Genomic DNA, 8,852 nt, shown 5'->3' with positions numbered 1-8,852 from the left:
AGAGAGACTGATGCCATTTGTCTTCTGTTCACTTTTAATAGGAGATGAGCAGCTGTTTCTCATTGGTGTTCCTCATGGCCTCCATAAAAAACTCTTTTTTTCACTGGATTTCAGGAAAGTACAGGTCAGTGAAATGAATGGGTCTGTATAGGATATGGACTAAACACTCTGTTCTAAAACTAAGGGATCAGAGTGAATTTGTGATGCTTCCAAGAAGATGCTGGTGCACATCTAAGACCTTTGCCTATTGAGAGAACTACTGAAGCATTTTAGCACTGGCAGCAGCTTTCTGTAGCTGCTTGCTACAAGCAGGAATTTTGCAAGAATCTCTTCTTGCAAAAACTTTTCATTTCCCTAGGTTTCTAAAGCTATCTTACTGCTATTAGAATTCTGAAGTGGGAAAGAAATTTGGGGATTTTAGACAATAATTTTAAGTAAAAGTATGTGGTGTCTTACCGTGGCATTCACAGTTACAAGGCTGGGAACCTGCTCAAGAGAAAATGAAGTCAGTAACTTCAGAATAGAACCTGGAATAGAAGGGCAGCTAGGGAAAAGTTGTTCAAATTTAAGGAACTTACTGCATTTAAATTTAGTTCCTTCATATCTTGGAGAAGTTCTCGAATGATAGATCCCACCGAAGTCCTGGAGCGCTCCTCCTGCAGTGGTGCTGAGCTGCCCAGCACCCCCAGACCCAGCAGAGCCACAACCTGGACCAGCATTCTGAGAGTCAGCTCTGCTCCTCAGCTGGGTGAACTGTGTGTGGCTCTGCCTTGGGCTCCTTTTATACACACAGTGCTGCAGGAAATGATTAATATCTCACCACAAACATGCTCTTGCTGAAGGGGAGGCGGGGAAGAGTTACCTGAAGAATGGAATTTTATCCAAATGAGTAAGAGTCTATGTACTTGGTGCATCAACTTTATAGACTATCTACCTGAACCCCTTTGCAATATGTATTTCCAAGGCAAACTGTACAACCCTTTGGTGTGGATAAAATGTAGGCAGATATCTGGATCTATCTGAAGTTATTAGAGTATGTATTCATAGACTATACATACACCTGTAGACAAATATGCATGCAAATGTGGATGCTGGAAAACTAAAATATTGCTTTATATTAGTTTCTTAGCACTTCCAAAAATTTGGAGGTGATTTGAAGAAAATGTACAGGTTTCCTCAGAAAACTAGAGTTACAGTTCTCAATATCAGTAGATTTATGTTTTTTAAGGTTTATAATAAAACTACCAAAATTATTGAGTAGAGTTTCTACAGGGAATTCTATCTAATTCAGTAAATATAGTACAACCTGACTGAGTCAGGACTGAGACCTCAAAGTGTTGGTGTTCTTAGGAAGGGCACTGTTGCCTCAGGATAGATTTTTCAGGTGTCTGTGGAGAAAACAAACTGAACAGTAACTGAGACATTTTGCAATCAAACTTCATTTAATATGGGTAGAGCAGCACGGGACAAGCTAATTATGAGTATGGAGTGGAGAAATTCAGTAAAGAATGATTCAGAAGTCTGCTGACCTGTGAATATAAAAAAAATCAGATTTCATAAGAACAGCTGTCCCCTGGGTTGCATGAGAGGAAGATCACCACGGATGCTGCAGCCCTGGCAAGGAGAGGTCAGATCAACTATTCCCTGGACAGAATGGCTGTGTCATCTCTCCCTGACTTAGCCTGGGGCTACAAGTGAGGAACCAAGCTGTAGTTTTCCATGTTCTAGGTAACACATGAAAAAGGTTTCCAAATCAGAGTGTTACCAGGAGATTTATTCACTCCTGGATTATTGAGGATGCACTTGTGCGTGCTGGGTGAGGTTGTAGCCATATCCTGGGAAGGAAAGGAACCCTCTACTCAGTATTTTCCCCATACCTAACGCACTTCCAGAGCCAGTAGTAGAAGTACACGCTCTGTCATCCAGAAATTTTGTTAGGCTGTACTTTTCTCTTTAATGCAATATTCCTGATGAAAATCCTGACTAATACTGGACCCAGACCAGATCCTTTCAGCCAAGGAGGTATGACCTTGCAAGCTGATGATGAATTGCTTGTAAATTATATATTTAATGCAGAAATTTCCTTTTTTTTTCACCTAGTTTGCTTATGAAAACATGCTGTAGCCTTGGACAAAAATGTCAAAAAATGTTTTTCAACTAATCAAAGCAGAAGTCCAAGGAGCAAATTCTTTTTAACAAATGTTACATATGACGTGATCTGCTTTGCTCTCTTTGTGTTTGTTATTGCTCTCTAGGAATGAAAGAAGTTTTAAAATCAGACAGTCCCTTGAGCATGCTGTGCCATTATTCTGGATGGACCAAGCTGAGTGATCTTCAGGGAAGGCAACAAGGAGCAACAAGGCAACAGGGAGGGAGCTCAGTCTACAGGCAGGTGCTTTATCACCTCCAGCTCAGGGAACTGGATGCTCCTTTTGCTTTCATTCCTGTATGCTCAGGTACGTTCAGGTCACATGCCGTTTTGCATTTTTCAGATGCATTTTGTCAAATTCACTGAGTTCATTCCTCTCCTGAAAACTCAACCCTATGATAAAAATCTTCTTTTTTGCAGTTGTATTATGAGAGCCCTTGCACCATGACAAACACAGATGACACTGTGAATTTGGATGGTCTTTAAAAGATGTGAAGTAAGAGGCAAAAAGAGAAAGCATATCTCACACGTCAGTGTTATATCAGATCACATCATCAGGCTTTCTTCCAGCTATCTCTGTTTCTCCATATCTATATGGTTCATCTCAGGGGTAATTTCCAGCAGTGATCCATAGTTTCCTCATAATTTTACTAGTATTTCAGCTGTTCTTAATAATTCCTTCCACATTCCATCAATAATCTATGACACTTCTCTGGTAATTCCCAGAGAAATTATTTAGTACAGCTGTCAGGGTCATGCATATTTCAGGATTAACTTTTTACCATCCTGGACATACTTTCATCCCCAGGCAGGGGACATGATGTGCAGGCAAGGGCTGGAGACTGGCGGAAAACCAACTAACAAGTGTAAAATGTATTAGTAAGAAAACTCAGGATGCAGCAAGTGATTTACAACAGGGCTGTGAGTACAAAGGAGTTACTCATGCAATTGGTTACATCCTACAATCAGGACGCTTGCCAGAAACAACAGAATCCAGTGTTAAAATCTGAAGTGATAATCTGACATAAATGCCAGGACTATGACTTTTACTTTATTGGATTCAGTCTAGAGTGTTAGAGTAAGTAAATAGCTGTGCTGAGGAGACTGTGGAAAAACAGTGTAGCTGTCTGGGGTCAGCATCATCACTCTGAGGGAGTATTTTTTGGGTAAAGGCTTTTACAAGATGCTTTTTTATGTGTGCAGAGATGTGCTGGACAGAATAAGATGTCATGCCTTACATCTCCACAGCTTACTTGTACATCCTGCAGGGAGTGTGCACATTTATAAAAAGGGAAGCAGGAAGAAAATAAATTAGAAGAAAAAAAAATAAGACAAAAATCTGCACCAGGCCAACCTAGCTGATGTTTGTGATCCTTCAGTGATGCTTGGCCTCTGTGCATGTGTGTTTTGGCCATTTGCCTCCCTAATCATTGCACTTTATGCCTTGTCCTCCCAAGAGCACATCACACCCAATTCTGACAAGGATTGTCCCTGATTTATGATTCAAAAAGTTCATTATTACTGTTTTTATTATTATTATATCTGGGTCAGGAAACTGCCTATGAAAACTCCATTGTTCTTCCTCCATTTTGTAGGAAATCATCTACAATGATGTTTCATCCTCTGAAGAAAATGTCTTCAAACATTTCAACATTTTAGTCCCCAGCCTGTAATGCCAGGAGCCCAGCAATCCCTTCACCCTCACCCACATCAAAGAACAATTTAACTGTGAGCAACAGTGTCCCCTCAGCTCTATACTGACTACTTTAAAATGCTTCATTTCCAGAAACATCCAAGGCCAGGCTGAGCCAGTGCTGAGCTACCTGGTCTGAAGATGTCCCTGCCCATTGCAGGGGGTTTGGAATAGATGAGCTTTAAAGGTCCCTTCCAACACAAATCATCCTATGATTATATGAAAGCTCATCAATCACCTTATTTTTAGTAGAAAAGACTGATAGAGAACTGGTTTCCAGATCCTCCCACAGCTCAGGCTGAACTGATTGCTCTATAAGCAGCGCCTCAGCTTTCTACTGGTCCCAGACTGTGTTCATCTTCCTCCACTCCCAGAAAAATTCCCACAGTCCTCTGGATTTTCCCAGATTGTCAGCAGTCATCCACAGTCACACTGCAGAGAGCCTTAGAAGCTCAAAAATTAATTGCATATCCTGCAGACTTGGCTATGGTTAGTTTACTTAAATACTTTCTGTGAGGGATATTTTTACGAAGACAGCTCTTATGTTTTGTTGACCAGCTCTCTTACATGCATCCGGTTTATAGAATCTTTGCTCCAAAATTCTGCAATGGATGAGTAATAACAGCTGTGTGTTTGTGCAAAGGAAGGTCCTCAAAAAGACAACCCAGTTACAGAGGGCTACATGGTCAGCAAACAGGTTGTCGAGACATCTCAGAGTCTGGCTCATTCTATATTCTGTATCTGTACCTAAAGAAAGTCTCCCCAAAGCCTTAAACTTCAAACTGGAAGAGCATTTTGCAAAATCATTAGCATTTAACCACTGTGGCAGTTTTCTCAATCTGTGAAACAACAAATTCCTTCCAAATAAGGTACAAGTCTGTTCTAAGAAACCTGCAAAAGCCCTTTCTAGGAAACTGGGTACCTCTGGCAAGTGAGCTGTGTTGACCTATATTGGAGAGTGGAGTAGAGGAAGATTTATGTACAGTTATCAGTGGCAATTTCATCAGCCCATGGGCCATTTCTGTATGCTCAGAGGTGCCTGAAGGTGTCCAAAGCCCAAGAAGTTCTTTTGTTTATGGAGAACAGTGCTGGAAGACATGGTGGGAGAATGTCCTCTGTTCTGGCTCCAAAAAGAATCTCATGTTCATGAGATGGATTTAATGTCTCTGAACCGAGCATATTGCACTAACCTTGCACTGTTAGTACAGTAAATAGTGAAAAAATCTGTATGTTTCAGGCCACAATCCAAGTAGCAAGTGAGCCCACACCCACAGCCTTCTTTGCTGTCCACTACACGCAGTCACATAGAGAAATGTTTGATTTCTCAGTAGTGATGAGATTACTGGAAACCAGGTGGTGCAATGTGGGTGAGCCAACTGCTGTACTGCAAGACACTGAATTACTCTCATACTCAGCTTCCCACTAAACTGAGCTGAAAATTTAGTTATTTTTGGGATGCCCACTTTGGAATGAGCTTGTGCAAAATGGTACATTTCTTCCATGCTCAGTAATCTCAATTTATTTACTCTTCTTCCAATTACTTATTTTGAAATGTGTATATATTTGCAAACATATAAAACTTTCTCCTGGAACTATCAAGACCAATTATTGGGTCATCTTGATTAAATAATTAAGTTAATTACATTTACTCAACCAATTTCCTGAGGGAGTAAAGGAGTTGAATCATAGAATCATTGAAAGGTTTGGGTTGGAAAGGAACTTAAGATCCTCTCACTTCCCCGTGGAAGGGAACCATGAGCAGAATAAGAGAAATATTTGTGTCAGAAAGTTAATGTATCTCATCTAGGTTTTATTTCCAGTTTCTCATGGAAGCTTTACAGAGGTTTTGTCATAAAAACCACAAGTGCAGATAGCAAGTGCTTTCTTGTGTCATTAGTAAACCCTTTGTGAGATCAAATGAGGACACCAGAGATGCAATGATATGATGAGAGCTTTAACTTTCAGTTCTGATCTACAAGCAAATCTTGCTGCTCTGAAATGCATCTCTGCAAAAGTTGCTCAGATTCATGTGAAGATTTCTAGATTTTAGAAGGGGTCTTGGGGTTTGTCAGCCTGATGTGAAAATGCAAAAATGGAGTCTCCTGATGGGCTACACCCTGGCTGCTGCCCTGTTTTCCATCCAACCATCCACTGCACTCAGACATGTCTAGGCAGATCCATTTAGACAGTAACAACAAAAGCCATAACGTCAAGTGTATGGATGGATCAGTCTTGATCTTCCCAAAGGAAATGTGTCCTCCTGTGTACATAATCTCCTACCCCTTTGGGATCCCACTGCTCCAAAATGGAGCCCAAAATAGGCATTCTTGATTCTTGTGCTATTTGCTCCCATTTGGCCAAGAAGTAACTCAAGACATTTTGTGACAATCTATGCAGTTAGTAGAAGAACTATTTAGAACTATTTATTATCACTGCTTTTCTGGTTTTGCTTTTTTTTTCTTTTCTTATTTTCAAACTCACAATGAATTTGGTGCATTTGTAGTGGCTGTGACAAAGTGGGAAGTACAGTGGGTGTTTACATTTATACATACTATAATTTACTTTATAAATATAAATACATCAGCTTGAGATGGCTGCAGGAGCACTGTGTGAATGAGAAACTTTATCAATAGCACAAAGGGAAGAACACAAGCCAGAAACCATACATCCAAACAAAAATCAGGAGAGGTCCATGAAGTTGACCTGGCTAACATCAATGATTTAAGTACAGCAAGTAGTTCAGGATATTTTGCATTAAAAATGCCAAACAGACTTGAAAGTTTTGATGAGAATCTGATGGTCATCAGATTACTGCCATCGATGAGGGTAAAAATCAGACAATTTTCTTCCAAGCTCCTTCTGATGTGGCAGGCAGCCTTAGGCATGCTGGGACCCAGGTGAGAGTGGGCAGGACTGGAAACTCCTCTTTCCAGATATGGTGAGCTGATGGTGCTCACAAGTCATGTGGTGGTTTCTGTTTCAGAGGAAAAATGCCACCCATGCATAGTAACTGTAAAGGCAAACAAAAATAAATTTTTACAAGTCGTTGTGAATTTATATATGAATATTTTCCGTTGAATGGACCTTCAAACCTCAGGAAAGGAATAATCATCACAAAGCCGCAGCTGTTGATAGGATCCTTGTAGCCAAAGATTTTACCTGGGCGTTTTTTACAGGTTTGTCTGAGATCAAAATTACCTGGTAAAAGATTTCACAAATCCAATTACTTGTCTGTGTAGTGAATTCTTTGACCACTATTTATACCTTATTGCAAATAGAACCAAAGTTGAACTCTGAGAAGCTTATCTTAAGGGTCCTTTACAAACTAAATTATTCTATAATTCCTAAGAAACTGAATCCTAAAATGTAATTTGCTTATGCGACCATATATATTAATCTCCTTACATTGTGCTTTGAAACTTTCTTTAGTTATATTTTGTCTATTTTTTCCCATGAAAAATTTGTGGAATCTGTTTTGCTCAGGGTGGATCTCTCTTGGGTGGCAGTTTTTCTGTAGCATTTCTAACTTTGAAGTCGATTTTTTGCAAGCTTAATAGTCCTTTAAAGTAATTTTTTCCCAGGTAATTCTGGGGTTTGTTTTACCAAGTAAACCAAACCCCAAAATCCTAGGCAATCTACCTTGTGGCGTCACAGTGACAGTAGCATGGTCAAGAATTCAGTGAACTGCACTCTCTAAGGCCATAGAGATTTCAAACAAAAAGTAATTTCATGTTCTCAGTCTTACTAAATATCTTTTTATACTAGGTCCTATTTTTAGAACCTACTGACATCTTCAAGATGAGTCAGCATCCCAGTCAACATGGAAAATGTTGTCCTGGAGATTAAACACTGATATGTCTGTTGAGAAAGAAAATGACAGCTAACACATGAGGCTTCCCACAAAAGGCAAAAGATGCATCTTTTGGAAGTGGCCTAGGAAAGAGCATCACCTCCAGCCTGGTTCAACCAGTGGGATTCAGGGAGATGGAAAAATACCTGTGGCTGTGTGGGAGCTGCTGATGCACCCCAGCTCCTCAATGGCAAAAATGCAGAGAGTCAGAGGTTAAAGAGCCCAATATGGAGTTTGTGGAGCAAAGTGTCTCAAGGCACTTTGTGGCTCCCCAGCAGCTGCAAGAAACCCTGCTTGAGAGATTAATCACATCCTTTGGAAGTTTCTGAATCTCCAGATCAGCTGAGAGGAACATCAATGTTTAGAATTGCTATGCTAGTTTTAAACAAACAAGAAGAGAGACCATTTATTTCCAACTCATTTCAAACAACCAGGATATTTTTACTCTGAGCCTCCCAGATTGCTTTCCCCACAGAGCTATGGAGAGAGCAGCACACAGCCCATACCCATCAGTGCACACTGAGCAGGCCAGGGCCCATGGCAGCATCCCCATGGCTGCAAGAAAACTGATGTGACAACACAGAGGTGAGAAATCAAATATGGATCAATGTCAGTTTGTTCTGTTTAGGAAAAAATAATGGGGAATTTTCAGCTTGCTGTGAGGATTTCGGTCTGGTTTTCCACATCTGAGTACTGAGAAATAGGTTTCTAGATCTCATTTGATTGTCTAATAAACTACTAAATTCCAATACTTCTTACCCTTGGGAAAAGAGAAGTAGGTTCTGGGGGTAAGTGTGTGACTTTAAACAACCAGCAGACAGTGCCTTTACCATCATTATCCAGGCAGCACAACTTGCCTTTTGCTGCAGTGCTGCTGGCTGGCACTTCCAGCTGCTCCTGCCCTGCTCCTCTGGAAGGCAGAAGGAAACATTGGTCTCCAAGGAATGGCTTGATCTGTACTAGGAAAAAATCTTGAGGTGTCTTGAGTGCTTAAAGGCAGCTGCTTTAAGATTCAAGAGGTGTTTTCAAAATACTGACATAAATGGAAAATAAAAGCCTTTGCTATGGAGAGCATCGTGTGCCTGCTTGCAGCAGTGACCTGGGAGAGTTACCACTCCAGGGTATAAAGAGTTTTGCTCAACAGAAACATTCCTCATGTC

The sequence above is a fragment of the Melozone crissalis genome, unplaced genomic scaffold (genome assembly GCF_028551555.1).
Source record: "Melozone crissalis strain CALT ecotype California unplaced genomic scaffold, PUWL_Pcris_2 ptg000061l_1, whole genome shotgun sequence".
In the NCBI taxonomy this organism is placed as follows: Eukaryota; Metazoa; Chordata; class Aves; order Passeriformes; family Passerellidae; genus Melozone; species Melozone crissalis.
Note: the sequence above shows the minus strand (reverse complement) of the source record.